Genomic DNA, 17,301 nt, shown 5'->3' on the forward strand with positions numbered 1-17,301 from the left:
GCGACAAACTGAGCAACTGCTGAGATTATAATCATCTGAATTGAAATGAAAATAAGACTTCTTAAACTGAAAAGGCCCAATCAGGGGAAATAGGCATGTTGACAAAGACCCAAACCCAGACTGCCCTGTTTAAAGCCGTTTACTCTAACAATGTTTAACTTTGGCGGCAGCTGTCGTGCCCCTCCAAACGTGTTTTGTTTTAGGGACATTTAGCTTCCTGTTCCAGGAGCACGCTGGAGAGACGACCAGGCCGGCGCGCTCAGGATGGACGGGCAGGGCTGCCAGCACAGGACGGGGGTTCCTTTCCTTACAGCAGTAACCCTCCGCTCCTGCTGACTGGTAGCCACCACCCACGTGCAGCCAGTACAGCACACGCCCTCGGGTGGATGTGCAGAAAGAGGAGTGGAGAAACCGGGTGAAGGCAACCCCAAGGTCCCCTTCAACGTGAACGTTTCAGAACTCGGCGAGAAGAAGGTAGCTTCCAAGAAAATCCAGCTCAACCAACCACCTTTTCATTTCCAAGTAAATGTTTATATAGATTCTACTCTATGCCAGGCATTCTTCTAAAAGCTTTATATGTGCTGACTCATTCAATCCTCTCAACAGTCCAATGAGGTAAGTATTATTATTATTTCCAGCTACACATGAGAAAACTAAGGCACAGAGAGGCTGAGTAGCTTGCCTAAAGTCACACAGCTTGCAGACAGGAGAGCCAGGATTCAAACCCAGTGAGCAGGCTCTGCATCGGTGCTTTCACTCACCATACTACCCTGCCTCTCTCCTTTGGGAGGGGGCACTGTCACATGAAACAATCAAGTGGGAAACCCAATGACTAATGCCAGACCCTCGCCCTCCAGAACACGCACGATCGAAGAAATATAACAAAATGAGTAGAAAAATCACCTTCAGAAAGGAGATTCAAGTCATTTAAAAATGACTAATCCTGAAAATAGGCCTGATAGGAAATGGGTAGCAGGAGGCTTTTGCGGTCTACTGCAGGAAGAGAACCAAAATAAGCACAAAAGAGAGGAGGCATTTCGAAAAAAAAAACTCAATTAGGGAGAAAAAAAGAACACTGGGCTTCAGACTACACCAGCGGCAGAAAGGGCCATGTGGATCCCAAGCTGACGTGGCCACACTTGGTGAATTCCGCGCGCTGAGGTGGCAGCAGTGACAACGTGGCCTCAGACGCGCCTTGTCTGGGTGGAGCAGAGGATGGCTGGGACGCTCGGCTCCATGCGCTTCCTGTCACAGAGAATCGAGGAAGTGCCTGGACAGGGGAGGGAGAGTGGCCCAGCCCAGGGGGCCGCAGGGGTGAGCCGAAAGGGGGACCGTCCTGCAGCGAGGGGCACAGGCTGAGGAGGGAGGGAGGAGTTATCACTCCATCACTGAAGTGATAACCAGAGGGAAAAATTGCTCTGAAGAGAACACGGGGAGGGTTCCCTGGGAAGGTGAAAACAGCTGATGCCCAGCAGCTCTGGGTCTCATGGACATCCCTAGGCTGGGCAGTTCCATTCAAGTGAATAAAAATGACCACCAGGCTCCAGAGGGGACAAATGCTGAGCAGTCCCCGGAGTAAAGTTTCCATTCAAGTCCACAAGTGCTGTGTGCAGGGGACTGCTGGATACCAAGGGCTCCCGCGAGTGCACCCCACCTTGGCCCAACCCCACGGGCACCCCAGACCATGCACAGCACAGGGACTTGGAGCAGCAAGGCACCAGTGGGAGACGTGCTGGGCAGAGGAAAGAGCACTGGACAGAGAGTCCAGTAGGAGATCTGGCTCCATGTAACATGGGAAGTTAGAACTTTGGCCTCCAGGGTTCCATCTGGATGAATAGAAAAGTAATTTTGGACAATACTCCAATCATCCAGATTGTCTCCACAGTAGCCATAAAAAGGCTTGATCCTTCTTCATGAAGCCCCAAAAGGTCTCCTTGCTACTCAGCCGTTTCCTTGGGGAAGTGAAAATTGCCAAGAAGACAAGTTCCCCACAAGACAAAGCTCTGTGGTGCTCCAGGTGGAGCAACCCCTCTGCCTCCATCTGGAATTCCAGGAATGAGAATAACTGTGGCCCTTCCTCAGGCTCAAAGAAACAGGACCCCAGACTCAGGAGCCACCTCTGCCAATCCTGCATGATACAGAGGGAGAGGCTGAGGCCGAGAGAGAGAAGAGAACTTGCAGGGATGGTAAACTGTTAGTGGTCGCCTACAGTGCTGTGTTCAGGAGGATTCTGAGGCCATATCTGGGCTCAGAAGAAATGAGTGCCAAATCAGTTGGTGATGTCTGCCATGAGCAGAGGAGCGTATGAGTACAATGTTCAAAGGGCACAGAGCAAATTGAAAGAGAGGGTCTCCTGATTCCCAGTGATAGAGAAGAAGACTTTAACCATCAGGTTTTCTCCAAGAAAGGATCTATGCATCCCATCTCAAAAAGGAGGCTTTAGGGCAGTGTCCCCAAAATTCTGCTGTTCAAGCAGAGACAAGAGCACTTGGCAGGTACCAGGGAGCTGGGCTGTAGTCCAGAGAGAGGTCTCCAGCCACAGAAAAGGGTCAGCTGCAACCTAGCTGATGATGAGGCCCATCCAAAGTGGGTAGAAAGCATCCCGGGCATCCTGGGAGCACAGATCAATGCTCCCCAGAGCCCAAGGCGACAAGACACTAATGTGCTTCAGGGCACAGCACTGACTGCACTTTGCACAGAAGCAACCAGAAACAGACAGGTGGCTTTTTCCACACAAGAAAAGATGAAAATTCAGCTTGAGGGTGGGGAGCATCTGGGTGCATCTGATTTCTTCTTAGGAAATCTCAAGCCGTTACCCAAATTTGTTTCCCCTGCAACACCTGTAAACCTGGTGCAGCAGAGGGAACATAGATCTTTGGTGAACCCTGGTTCCAGATGTCACTCTGTTGCTGGGAGATGGGGGTGCTTCTGCCTCTGTGACAGGTTGGACTGGGCAATCTCTGAGGCCCTTTCCTGGGGCTGCTTCCAATAAACTGTCATGTGAGCTTTCCTGAGAGCCCCTCACAGACCAGACCAGAGTCAGGACCTGGATCCCCTGGTATGAAGGCCCAGTAGGAGACAGAGGCCACCAGGCCAGAGTGCCCGCCTGCATGGGGCATCCTCATTCTCTCAGCGTCTACCAGGGGCTCAGCCCCCAGAGGCAGAATCCAGACTCAACCTAGGCCCAGGGAGAGGCCCACCAACAAGAAGGGGACAAGAGTACCTGTCCTGTTCTTTACCTCTTACCAGGTGCCAAAGCTGGCCATCCATCCCAGAATACTCCTCCACTCAAGGACATCCACTTATGTAAAGTCAACATTAGTGCGGGGGATGGGGGGTAGGGGGGTCAGCAAGAGGAAGTTCACAGACCATCACTCATCCTATTTCATAGATGAGGAAACTGAGGCCACACAGCAGGAGCACACAGGCCCAGGACTAAGCTCATAAAAACCAAGTAATTACTGTTTATAGAACATGTTCTATAAGCCAGATCCTTTGCCAGCATTTTCTCATCTGATTCTCACATCATTATGAAGTAGGTGCTGTTACACCTCCCTTCTTTAAAACTGTACAAACTGAGGCTCCAAGAAGGAAAGCAACTTCCTGGGCACACAGAGCTAGCAAGTGGCAAGCGCCACTACCCGGACCCCCACTTGCTAACCACTGGACAATACTGCCTTTCTGGGCCCTGAGTGCCAGTTCAGGGCCTGCCCCACTGCAGAAGCTACTCATTGCCAACATGTACAACTTAAAGAGAGCCAAGAGGAGGCCCCACACCTTACAACCCCACCTGCCACAAAGCCATGTCCCAAAGTGGGCAGAGTTTGTGGTGGATTACCAGAGGCTGGCTCTGACCTCTGAGGGGTGCAGAAGGTATCTGGCATCCTTAGGTTTCTATGCTCTTATCTTCCCAATCCTGTCAGTTAGTTGCTGTCTGAAGTTTCAACCCTAAACCATCGCTTTGCCACTTTGAAGCACTTTGAAAGAGGTGGGGAAACAGTTCATGTAAGCAGTAGTCAGTCATGCATGTAGATATTTGGTTTTCCTGAAGGTAGAGACGAGGGTGTGGTGTAAAGGATAGACGTCCAACCCCTGAGAAATCGAGAGACCCTGGGAAGGAGGAGGATGAGGCAGCTGGAGGGTCCTTCCTCAGAGGGAGGCCAAGGCGTCCCAGCTACCAGAAGCCGATGTGGCTCCACCTGAAATCTTGAGTTAGAATTATGATTTTGGCAAAAAAAAAATAATAATAAAAATAGCAATTCCTATTGCCACAGGTATTCACCCTTCCCTGCTCCAGGGAGCTCACAGTGTCTTGGCAGAGTTGATTTCATCATCCCCAGCGAGGCCACAGACAGGGAAAGCGGGGATCATTCTTTCAGTTTGGAAATAAAAAATAAGCAGGTTGGGGAGGGGTGGTTGGTTCGGGGGGCAGTGGACAGTGTGTGGGTGGAGGCTGGCATGCAGAGGTCAGTGGCCCAAAATTGGGAGGAGGGAGAAGGCATTTTGCCCTTCGGGGCCGCTTCTCCAGCTGGCCGTGGTGGGTGAAGGGTGGGGTCCTAGTCTCTGACCCGCCTCTAAGGGACACTTGGCACAGCCTCTGAGTGCCCGCAGACCTCCCGACAGACTGAAAGCCATGGCTGGCGTGCCCTTTTCTAGCTGTCTCCAGGGGCTCCTGAAATGCCACCTGACAGCAAATAACTGCCATTAAGACCCTTAATAACCTTCTGGGGAGCCAAAACCATCGGCATCACCTTGAAGAGACTTGGGGAGACATCAGCCCCTGGGAGACAGCAGAGCCATGGTTTGAGAGTACAGGCTCGCTTAGACCAAGCTGCCACTCATTAGCTGTGTGACCGTGGACAAGTCACAGCACCTCTCTGAGCCTCCATTTCCTCATCCATAGGATGGGGATAATAAGAATGTCTTCCTTACAAAATGAGTAATGTATATATGCTGCTAAATACTCACTAAATATTGGCTACAGAAAATGAAGGTGGTTACTAGTGTAACTTATATAATTATCATTAATTGTAAGCCCCATCATCTCTATGGCGTTTATAATTTTACACAGCATTTTCACACCCATTATCCCTTTGACACTGGAGCGACTCTGCATGGTTGAGGTGGTGGTGGAGGTTGTTAATCCCATGTTACAAGTAAGCAGGGTGCCACACACCCAGGTATACTGGGGTGGAGCCCAGCGTCCCACCCAGCTGGTATCCCTCTTTCACACTCAAAGGAGCTGGGTTTACACAGTAAGTTGGGTGGTCAACCCCATGGATGAGAAAACAGAACAGGAGTTACAGCACATCCCGATGTCACAAAGCAGATGGTAAATGGAAAAGCTGATTGGACTCCCAGCCCAGGGCTGTCAGCCAGCTGGACTAAGAGAAATGAGGACCTGAGCTGGAGGACACAGATCACCACGGCTGTCCCCCCATTAGACGGGCTGGAGACCACTCAGTTATCAGTTATTTGGTAAAAATGCCAACAGTTAGAAATCAGGGACTCTCAAAGTGTTTTCAAACATCCGCATTCACTTCTGGGTGCTCTGGAAGGAGAAGGCAAAGACCTGGAGACACAGGATGCACGTCTGGCGCATGAGCAACTGAGCAGCGCTGTGGCTCCCCGTTAGGACCAGGTGTGCTCACTCTCCTGTTTGTCCAGACCTGCAGGGTCTCCTTCCCCATCATGAGCAAAGGCACTTGTGTTTGCTTGGTGGCTGAGTCCAGCAGCTGGACTCTGCCGGAGCCTTAGAATCCCAGCTCCATCGAGTGAATGAACCTCCTCAATATTACAGAAGAAACCAGCCTCGGTTTCTTCACCTGTAAAATAGGAATAGTCATAGTCCTGATTATAGAGTTGCTATGCAGATGAAATAAGTGAGTAACATGCTGAATATGAGGAATGCTTTCTAAAAATGCTGCTGGCTCCCAGTTCAACATAAGGTCATACGGTAGAGAGAGAGAAGGATAAAGAGAGAGAGAGGCAGGCAACAACCAAGATGGTTTGAGTGGACACAGGACGGTGAGGGGTCCCATCTTCCTGATGAACAACCAGGAAGGTCTAGCTTAAGAACCAGCAGTTACCCCTACAAAACATGCTTTTCAAAGCAAAAGACACTCAACCTGCATAAAGGCCCATAGGGCCCTTGCCGTTTGCAATCCCAGTTACATCCGAGAGGAAAGAAGCCTTCAAGAGCACCCAGCCCAACCCTCTCACTACACAGAGGGAGAAACTAAGGCACCCACAGCCTTGCTAGGGCTTGGACCTGGGTCTCCAGGCTCACGGTAGAGGGGATGGGGGATGAGGTCTGACGCCTAGAACACCCCTGCCCCCTCATCCACAAGGGCTGCCGTCCCTAAGGTCTGCTGGACGCACAGGACAGGAAGAAGGAGACATCCGCCTTTCCCCTTGAAGCCTCTGACCTCACAGAACACACAGCCTGCCCGGCTGCTCCATCCCTTAGACAAATTTACTTAGCACTGATATTGAAAATGCAATTGAGCTTGAGTTTTATTGCAGAAATTAAGCAGGCCAGAGGAAAAAAAATTAAGCCAGCACTCGTCAACTCACCGAGAGCTGGCTGTGATCAAACCAGCTAAAGTAGGGTGTCGTGATCAGCTCCTGCCAGAAAAGAAGGGCCCCCAACATTCCCCCATGAGACATTCCCCAAAGATGGAGCGCTTGTAGCAAGCAGAGGGGCTCTGGAAGGCTTTCCCATCAGCCCCCTGGCCTGGGACCCCTGCACACCCGAACCTCACCCCACCGGCCTCCCACCATCCCCAGGTGCGGAAAAAGCACCTCTGAAGTTATCTCCGTGAGCTTTCACGAGACAACACCGCCAAGGGCCGGAGCAAAGGGCTCTCTGAGCGACTCAAGAGAAAGCAAAATGCTTTCGGGGTTGAATCACTGTTTTTCTTTACTCCCTTTGGAGATCGGCGGAGCCCACATTCGGCCGTGTTCGTGGACCTGGGACTGGAAACAGCTGCACTCTAATTACATGTAAAGTGTACCAAAACATCCCTTTTATCACAGACTGGAAATCTGTTAGCATCTGTCTCTCCTTTGTTTCTTCCACAAGATACAAGCTTGTTTCTACATTTTTCTCACCTGTAGCGGTGATTAAAATTCATTATAAATGAAAGGAGTGAACAGAGAAACAAGTTCCTCTGTGTACCGTTCTAAACTCAAATTAGAAACAGCTGTTTGCTAATTCATGCAGCGATGTTTTGTCGTGCTCTGTGAATCAATAATAACTCACCCTATTGCTGCAGAAATTGTTGGATAATTCATAGATTTAACTCGGCGTTGGATTCGCCAGGCAGGATTGTGGCGCCAGAACCTTCCAGCCGCCTTCCGGCGGGCACGAGGGAACTCTGGGTCACACTCTGGAGATGTCCACCGCTGCCCCAACAGAGAAGCCCAAACTCGGAGGCACCCAGCACCTCTCACCCAGACACGGCCCTGGCAGGACCAGAAGGAAACCCCCAAACACCAGTCTCCTTGTCTCCTCCCCTCCCCCGGAACCAGCCAAAAAAAAAAATTAACTCTGATTAAACGCAAACCACACACATCCTCCAGCTGCCGGAGGGAACAGCAACATTAAAAGTCTAATTGGTACCAGGAACAATTTAACACTATTAAGTATAGGTGAAGCTTTTCCGTAAGAAAATAATCCTTTGATTAGGATTAAACTTACTTGGATAGCATTCTTCCCTACGTTTTAGCTGCAGATGTCAGAGCTACAGTCTGGAAGTCCTCGAAGCTTCTGAGAAGTGTTCAGGCATCTCCTCTGCCAACTTCAGGGGAAAGAGTATGTGGCTTCCGCAGCTGTACCCTTATCTGAGGCTCTGAAAGGGAGAGAATGTTCTTTCTCCTTTGTGGGGAGGGACGTAGCAACACCTTTGGAGAACATACTGCCACCACGGCACGCCAAGCCTGCTCAGTAGGTGCTCGTGCTTCAAGACACTGCCTCCAAGAAGCCTTCCCTGACTGCCTCTGCCACCATTGGTGTCCTCCCTGACTTTAGGGCACTGGCATTGGGCCACTTTTCACCCTGAATTGTGGCACTTGGCATCATTGTCTAATTTGAGTCCTTGGGGTGCCCCTTTGTGCCCTGCATCCTTTCAGGTCTGGGATATAGTCACACTGAGCCATTTTTTCAACCTCAAACTGGTATCACTTCCCACTGCCCACAGCCCAGCCCCACCCTGCAGCCACCAGCTGCAGAGCCCTCTGTGAGTGGCAGGCACGGAGCCCACCTCCTCAAAAGCTTTACCACATTAAATCCCCACGTCTGTCCTACGTGATTGCCCATCATCATTTTCCCATTTTACAGATCAGACACCTGGGACCCAGAAAGGGCAGCTGCCCCAAGTTTCACAGCAGTTACTGGAAGGAAACTGGAATGAGCCACTATTTCTCTGGAAAGCCATCAAAGCTGTTACCAGCAAGCATGCCTGACCCGGTGCAGCCTCCGAGCCTTTGTTCAGGCCAAAGTGCTCACCACGGATGCCCTTCCAACAGCCACCCAAACCCAGTCTGTTACTCAGCGCCCCGCTCTGCTCACCTCCTGGAGCATCCATGGGGGCAGGGCGCGTAGGGGGGTCTCCTGTGTGGCTAAGAGACAGGCCCTCATTTCATGGTGTTCATCGGGGCCCAAGAAGGCAGTAGTCCAATGCATCCTCGGGGTCTGCGGAGTACAGGCACGGACACACAGCTCCTGCTCATCTGTAGGGCTCTAGGGAGCTTTCCCCTGGGAAGGCCCGTGAGTGCCGGATGGCTCACTCCTGGGCAGGATCAGGGATGTGTGGGCAAGGAGGAGGTGCCACGCGGGGAGGCAGGGGGCACTCAAACTGGGCTCTGAGGAAGGAGGAGGCACTCCACTGATCGGCGTACCCTCAAACATGGGATATGCACCACTGTTAGAGCCCGTGAGGATTTTAGGGGACAGCCAAGTTGGCCTTAGCACTGATACACAAAGTGAGAAAGTGAGTGCCCCTTCAATTCCCTTTTCAACCTTCACATCAGGCCGAGGAGAAGGGCTCCATTGGGTGCTGTGTCTTTAATTTCTCTCTTTCACATCCCAACAAAGAGAGAACAGACCCCAAGGCTCAGTGTTTTCAGACTGCCACAGCTTCTGGCTGGAACTACTTGAACGTGGGGTTTTCTTTGGGTCTGTTTTTAATTTACTTTTAACGTTACTGCCTACTTACAGCAAATGATACTGTTTTTCCACTTGCAGAATTAAGTAAATGAATTAAAGTACAAAAAAGATGATTTAAAGAAAAAGACTAGGGCAATCATAGCACCAGTGACCATCGAATGTTGCAAAAATCCTGGCAGGTGGGTACCAAGGACCAAAGTCTGGGACACCCCGTGTGGGAGTGAGCATGGACATCAGAGGCTCAGGAACAGCAGGCCAAAGTCTCCATCGTATGGCCACTCCAGAGCTTTGCCCCTGAAATTAATTTCCAGCCCAGCTCCTCCAGGGAGCAGGCACGAGAGAAGGTGCCAGGTATAGGCCTGGGAGCTGCGGCAGGGGACCCCTGTCCTAAGAACCTACTGCCCCACCAGGTCCCGCTCAGCAGCCCGCCACCCCTGGGGCCTTGCCCCTCAGTCCCCAGAGACCTGGGCTCAGCTCTGAGATCACAGCAATCAGGGCAGGCGCCAGGGGGAGGTCAGGGGCAGGGCATCCGGGCGGGGCCTGAGCCAGGTTCGGAAGGTCTCTGGGCTCCCAGAGGGAGGCCCGGGGAGAATCCGCGCTCATCCCCTCCGAGTCTGGCTGGCCGCAGGCAGAACGCAGCAAAACCCCCAGGACTGGCCCTGGGTCTGTCCCAGAGGGCTGGACCAGCACTGAACCAGCACCTTGGTTCTGGGGCTGGTTGCAACCCTGGGCAGCTATGTGACCTTAGGAAAACCCTTGGCCTCCAGGCTCTCCTAACCTCATCTGCAGAATGCAGCCTGTATCCTGACTTTCTTAATGGCAGTGTAGACAGAAGAAGTCCTCAGTGAGGATAAAGAATGTGAATAAATGACCAGATTCATATAATTTTCACAAAACCCAGTACCAGAGACAACCACAGGGTGCCTCTAACCTAGAACTGGAAGCCTCTAATCTACAGCTTAAAGACATGGAAAAATGATTAATATGTATGTTCTATTTCATACTATATATATACACGTATGTTATATGTTTTAACACATGGATAATAAATGACATTTATTATGTGCTAAACATTTGAGTGCTTGCTCCATGCCACGCACATTATCTCACTTCAGTCACAACAGTCTGACGAGTTATTACTGCCAGCCTCCATTTTGCAGATGAGTAAACTGAGGCTTGCAAAGGCTAAGTAACATGTTCAGGGTCTTATCAGTCAGAAATGGCTAAGCTGGGCTTTGACTGGGACACCTGACCTCAGAGTCTGTGCTCTGAACCCTGTGGGATGCGTGTGTGGGAATCACATCTGAGGGAAAGAAACTGAGTGGGTGATGCCCACTGAGGAGGAAGAACATTCCCTGTGCAGAGCCAGCTTCACCTAGAGCCCAGGCTGGAGGCCCAGCCGAGAATCCTGGGAGGATGTTAGGGTAGTATCCACATCTACAGCCCAGACACCACTTGGGGGGCACGCTCCTCAGGCCAGACTTCCATGGACAAGTCAGGTGCGCTGTCTGACCTCGAAGCACAGATCCTCTGCTTTTCAGCTCAAATCCATCCCATCTCAAGGGTACCCTCTCCAGCATCTGGAGAACTCAGGAGCCTCCCACAACCTGGGGGACTAAGGCACTCCCCCAAAATACTCGCTCTCTCTGCACCAATGATGTGCCAAGTGCCCACTGGGCAACTGTGCAAGACAGTCACAAGCTTGGTCCCATTTTACAGAAGACACTGAGGGATGGAGAGGGGCCGGCTGCAGCAGGAGCTTTCGGGGAGCACATCACAGCCCTGCAGGGTCAGCGGCTGCAGCGGTGGTGGGTCTAAGGCCCCCCACTCCGGAGCTCTCACCTTCAGGGCTCTGCCTCTTTTCAGAAGGTGGGGGAGCTAACGCCCCCCGAGGTGGCCTTCAACCAAAGGGGGACTGGAGCCTGTTGGGGGTCCCGCACACACATGAAGGTCCGAGCAGAATCCAGCCAGGGGGTCCGCAGCAGTAGTGACCTTTCCCTTTCCCTGCCTCACTCTTCCTGCCCCTCACACCTGCTTCCTGGAGCTCCTACTTCCCGATCACAGAAGCTGAACCCAAGTCCTGGCCTCAGGCTCCATGTTCAGGAAACCTATCCACCACACTTACCTAAGGTGGTGGCGCTAGATTAGGGAGCCGAGTCTATCCAAGGATCTGTCGTGCTCGGGCCACCTTCCAGACTTGTACCCTATTTATTCTCATTTACTTTTATTACTATCATTCAACTTTGTCCTTTCACCTGGCTCAGGCTTAACAGTGCTACCTACCTGAGCGTAATCCCCAATAATTACCTTGATGAAATCATGAGTATGATATTTTGGTGATTCCCATTAAAATAAATACATAATTACTAAAAAAAAAATGTGTGAGCCACCTAAAATTGGGCTGCATATACCTAAAAGTGGCTCTGTTCCCCCCTCCCTGGAGTCCCTGTTCTGACCCACACTTTGCACAGAACTCCGGGGCTCTCGGTGTGTGCCTCCCTCCCCTGCAGCTGTGAGAGGGCTGGAGGTGGCGTTGCCTGCCCAGCACAGCGCCCGGCCCGCCTCCGGCTCGGCAGAGGCAGGCAGGGGAGAAGAGGTGGCCTGGCCCGCAGGGAGGGGAGAGCCCTAGGATTCTCACTGATGTGCTGGTGCCAACGATGCAGCCCCTCTGCGGGGCCCCACACACCCTTTACACTCATTCAAATCTACAACTCAGCAGAGAAAATTTCAATTTTCCCTAGATTTTCATGTTTCAGCCTCCAGAAAAATTGCCATTGTGGGCTTTGTTGCTAAGCTGCCGAGTTGTCGACCCTCAATGACTGAGGCCTCCCCAGGCCCAGCCTCGGCGGTGGTGGGAGGAGATTAAGCTTGTCAGGCCCAGGGAAGGCGCAGGGGCAGAGGCGGGGAGGTGGCCACCCGGCCCAGGACCACAGCGAGAAGGAGAACCTGGTGTGGCTGGGGTGGCATGCCAGGTACCCCCCCCAAACGACGCAGCTGTGGCCAGGAGCACTCCCTCAACTCCATTTCCAAGTGTGGGGCAGGGCAGGTGAAGTCCTGAACATCACCACTGGGCCATGTGGCCCCCTGGTCCCTCCTTGGCATCCCTGACCCTTCCCTCGGCGCCCCTACACCACCCCTGCCCCCTCCCACCTCTGCTGTTTCAACCTGAATGACCACGACGTCCTTACACGGTGGCCAGGCCCTCATCTCACCCTACACTGTGCCTACTGTCATAAATAGACTTGAAATATCTCATCATAAACTATACTCACCGACCACTTACTCTATGCCAGGCTCATCTTTATTTATGTTGTTTCTTTACTTATATTATTGGTCATAAATGTTCTGCGTATATTAATGCATTTAACCCACTCATAATTCTTTCACTAGATACACGTTACATTTGAGGAACCGAGGTTCAGAGGCCGAAATAGACTTTTGGGAGTGCCCAGCCACCACCTGTTGCGCATGTGGGGATACTGAGGACCTGGGGTTTGAGGGGGAGACTTGCCCTCAGGCAGCATCCAGCAGAGCCAGGAGGGTCTGGATTCCCCACTCACCAACCTCATGAAATGTCAATACATTATAGGTGGATTTATGGGAGCCCCCCAACACACACAGACACACACGAGGAGGCTGAGAAGACTGACGTGATGCAGAGGCGCAAACTGAGAAAGAGCACCCTGTGGGAAGTGCTGGGTCACCCAGGAGCCTGCACACAATGTGTCAGCCTGTGGCCATGACATCATTCCCCAGGAGGTCTCGGAAGCAGAGACACTGCCCCCAGCCCGGCTCAGACGACCAGCACTCCTGAGGACGGTGCTACATCCACAGCCTGCCAGGGTCCGCCGTCCCCGGCAGAGCCAGTTACCAGCTCATCTCAGCTCCAGGCACAGAGTAGATCCCCAACACTTGCTGAAGGTTCCAGGAGTGAATGATGGATGGATGAGTTTTCAGCCAGGTCATGAGTCAGTGCTGGGCGCGGGCTGTGAGTGAGCTGCGTATCCCTCACTCCCCGGCTCACACTCCCTCTAAACAGGGCTTCATCCGTCCTAGTTCATCTTCTCCTAAAAATGTTATTGTTGGGTTATTCTGTAAGGGCCTCCCCACAGGCACTCTTGGCTTAGAACTGCATAGAGACAACTCTGAGAAGCCCCAGATTTCAGGATCCCTGCTTGATGATTGACTACATGATGAAGGAATGAATGAATGAATGAATGAATGAATGAAAGGGTACATTGCAGGTCTTGTCCAGGAGAAAGGAATGGGTAACCATGGTGTGAATAAATGAATGACTGGATGGATGGAGGGAGTGGGGAAAGGATGAAATACTGAAGCCCCAGGGCTTGGTCTAAAGAAGTCACTTTCTAACCATGGTATGAGTGAATACCTGAATGAGAGAATGAATGGATGGACGATGGATGAATAGATGGATGGATGGATGACAAAGCTAATGACAAAGAAGGTGCCAGGAGCCACTTAAGGAAGCCCCTGTCACGTGGAGGCCCAGGGGTTGACGGGTGGAGGCTCCAGCTGGAAGCTGAGGGGTTAATGAGTTTGACCATTAGCTTGACCACTTGGGCCCAGAGGGGCTGCCCCCACAGAGCCTGTCCAGTGTCACCAGGTCCCTGGGGTGTCCACACATTGTGGTAGAATGCAATTAGTCTAGTCTTCAGTACGGCCTGCATTTGTCATTCCTTAATTTGAAAGAACCTCTTGGAACCAGGGAGAGAGCACGGGTATGTGGAGGTGGGGGGTGGTGGGGGTGGGGTGGGGGGGTCAGGGCTGGAGGCTGAGCTCAGCTCCCTAGCCTTAGCCTGAATCCCCGGAGAAACAGTACTAACAAAGGAGACGCTGGGAGTGAACAGGAGGAAAGAGTTGGGGGTGGGTGGGTACAGGTCTTCTATTTATTCAGACCAGAAGAAAACAAATGGATAGATTTAATAAAATAATAAGCTGAGATTATTAAAGGTACAGCCTTAGCAGTGTAATTTAGTGTGGGATAAAGAGTTTGCATTTTTGTCTGGTAAAACTGGACAAGTGGATACCTCTTTCCACCAAGACACTGGAGTGTGTGTTTGTGTGTGTGTCTGTGCGCGTGAGCCTTCACGTGCATGTATGTCTTCCCCCGACCAGGGACCTCCAAAACTCACCCGAAATCTCCCTACTGACTATCCAACACCCACAAATAAGCACGCCCTCCACCCCACTAGGAGCCAAGTGGCCCCCTTGTAGGTTTTCCAGGGAGGAAGTCAGGCCAGCCAAGCACACGTGGGTATCACCCCTTCCTCGCCACTGCTGCCCTGGGCTTCTCCTTCCCTGCCCAAATGGGCCAACAGTACAAAGCAATCACTTCCTATTCATCTTGGGAAACTTCTTGCATTCACTCATTCATTCTCTGAATATTTACTGCGCACCTACTCCATTCGTGCCAGGCTCTCTCCAAGTGCTGGGGCAACAAACACACTGCCCTGGGGAGCCTGCATCCCAGGGGCTTCAGAAGGCTGTCCAGGAAGCCCCAAGACAGAAGGTTCACACCCCATCTCCACCACTGACCAGCTGTGTGCCCTTGGATCCGTTACTAAGCCTCACCAAGGGGGAAAATGGACAGAGCACACCTTCTGCCTCCTCTGGTTGTGGTGAGGATTAAATTGGATAATCCAGGTTAAGCACTTTGGCCCAGCGCCGGGCACACGAGAAATGCTCAATGAATGTAAACTCACTGCAGGTTGTTTCCAGATCAGTGGCAGCAAGAGCAGAGGCCGCTGGGAAGACCCCTGGTTAACCACAGGGCTCCAGCCTTCAGTGAGCCATGCCTCCCACTCTCAGTTTACCCTTCTCCGGAGCATCTTCAGCTTCCCACGTCCTCACACACCAAGGATCTGGAGTAGAAGTCGCTAATGACACATAACAGAGAGAGCAGACCCCACTGTCCTAGCACTGAGCCCATCATGTACTCAATCCACTCCCCAACAGTACTTCAGTCCCCTCTGCCACAGGTTTGGTCCCTTCCAGTGACGGGGAACTCACTCCCTTCTGAGTGTTCATAGCAAGAAGAAATGATGTTACCAAAATCCCTAAGGGACGTCCTGCTGTCCATCTCTCTGAGAAACAATTAACAGGAACCCCCAACTCCCACCACCCTCTAAGAGGAGAAAGAATCGGTTGCCTGTTACATGGCAGCCATTTTTTAAAATAACCTTACAATTTACATCATTTGTTCCTTCAACAAATATTGCCAAGTGTCTACTCTGCCAGCCCTGTTCTAGGCTCTGGGGACAAGGTAGCAAGCATAACAGAGTCCTTGCCCTCAGAGAGCAGGGACGATGTGATGAGAGGAGAATGATAATAAAGCAATAAATCTGTCTGTTGCAAGTCAGGTTTCAATACGACGAAATGGAGAGCAGGATAAGGGAAAAGGGTGAAGGAAGGGTGGGGTGCTCCTCCAGGTGACAAGGTGACACTTGAGCTGAGACTTGAAGCAAGCCAAGGTGGAATCTGGAGGAAGAGCACTGCAGGCAGAGGGACTAGCAGGTGCAAAAGCCCTGAAGCTGGAACGGGCTAACATGGGTACATTCTAAATCTCCATTTTCCGAAATGCCAATGTGATGCCCCGAGAGAAGGCACTTGTTCTGCCTTCAGAGGTCACAGGTCAAGCTATTCAGTCCCACAGAGACCTAAAATCCAACCCCAGCATCGACTCACTGTGTGACCTGACGCTGGTCTCTCAACCTCTCTGGTCTTGGCTTCAGCAACAGCGAATCGGGGCTGAGCATCCTCCAAGAAGGCACTGCCAGGGAAGGGAGGTCCCTGGGGTCCTCTCCAGTCTGCCGCTCTGTGCAGCACGCACCCACCATTCCCCTCTACCCCATGGCACCATTCTCACGCCCGCACCAGCAACACCACGCAGGATTGGTACTCCTGCCAAAACAGCTATTAACCCAGTAGCCAATAATAACACGTTATCCTATCAATTTGCTTCTGAAACGCTGTGTAATTGCAGAACCCAAGTTTGCCATTTCGGTAGCTTGGTTACGACATAAACAGAGAGAAACTCACCAATTCCTTCCCAAGGAGAGCAACCGGCTGGCCACGAGAAACACCCGCTTATAGCCGAGTACCCACCGACGGGGCCCCACGGAATCCATCAGGAATCACAGACTGGTGATCAACAGTCAGAGGCTTGTCTCGGTGTCCTCTTGGCTTGTCCCCCTGTGACTGAAGAGGAGACTGATGCCTGGGAGGTGATGGCTCAGGGCCATGCTGGCCTTGTGGGTGGCAAGCACTCAGGCAGACTCCCCGGCCACCAGCCAGGAACCACGGTGCAGGAAGTGGGACAGATGTGAGGGTGTGGGAGGGGGCGGGAGCCAAGGTGCCTAGGGGCCAGCAAGCACTCCAGCCCAAAGGGCACAGGCCATCGGGGATGCAGGCCAGCCTCCTCACAGGAGACAGAGAGGCCAGGAGGCCACCGGATGGGCACTGAGAGAAGGGCCGGGGAAGCCAGGAGAGCAGTGCTGACCCAGAAACCAGGGTGCTCCTGAGAGGCCACACCCCACCCCCACACTGTAGGACCCAGCGCAGGTCTGACACCCCGGTCACCAGTGCCTCCTAGGCCTTCGCTTTTTCTCTCCCACTCCAGGAAAACAGTTCCCTTCCTCCTGGATTAGATTCCACTCTGAGCGAACATTCCACTTCCCAGGGAGCCAGGAGCCTCTGATGGGACTCTTGGCGTTCTGGTACAGACACCAGCCTGTTTTATCCATTCTTCCCCTCAGCCCCGCCCCTCCACTTACCTCTCCCCCCTGCTCACCAGGGCGCCCCAGGACAAGCTGTTTGATGCCCTAGCTCCCAGCATCCAGCTGCGGGGCAGGCGAGGGCTGGAGATGCGCTTCCTACTGCCCTACTGGTGACCTCAGCCCCGGGACGCACCCCCACCCTCGGCCTCAGCCGGGGAAAGGATGGGCCCAGCGTGGCTGCTCCCGCCGGCGGCGCTTGGCAGAAAATCCAGCTAGTGGGGAGAGGAAGGGCCTCGGGGAGGGTGTGGGGGAGGAGACAGAGCAGGCCAAAGGCTCGGCCACTCAGCCAGATGCTGACCCAGTTGAGGGCCCCAGGCCCCAGGGGTGCCAGGGAAG

At 52.5% G+C, this 17,301-nt stretch overlaps 1 protein-coding gene across 10 annotated transcripts in view; it reads right to left on the bottom strand.

The window, feature by feature from the left end:
* ZNF423 (zinc finger protein 423) overlaps positions 1-17,301 on the bottom strand; it is a 330,579-nt gene that overhangs the window by 133,541 nt on the left and 179,737 nt on the right. The window contains exons 1-3 of one of the 10 annotated variants that reach the window (XM_072967327.1): positions 16,963-17,044; positions 16,229-16,387; positions 15,875-15,959 (exon numbers count right to left, since the gene is read on the bottom strand). The exons of 4 other annotated variants lie outside the window; for them this stretch is intronic. The gene's annotated coding sequence lies outside the window, so the exon portion shown is untranslated. Of the gene's footprint in view, positions 1-7,264; positions 7,412-15,874; positions 16,035-16,228; positions 16,874-16,962; positions 17,300-17,301 lie in introns of those variants that run through there. 5 more of the 10 variants (XM_072967325.1, XM_072967328.1, XM_072967326.1 and 2 more) reach the window with 5 other exon arrangements.

Source organism: Vicugna pacos, chromosome 9 (assembly GCF_048564905.1).
Source record: "Vicugna pacos chromosome 9, VicPac4, whole genome shotgun sequence".
NCBI lineage: Eukaryota > Metazoa > Chordata > Mammalia > Artiodactyla > Camelidae > Vicugna > Vicugna pacos.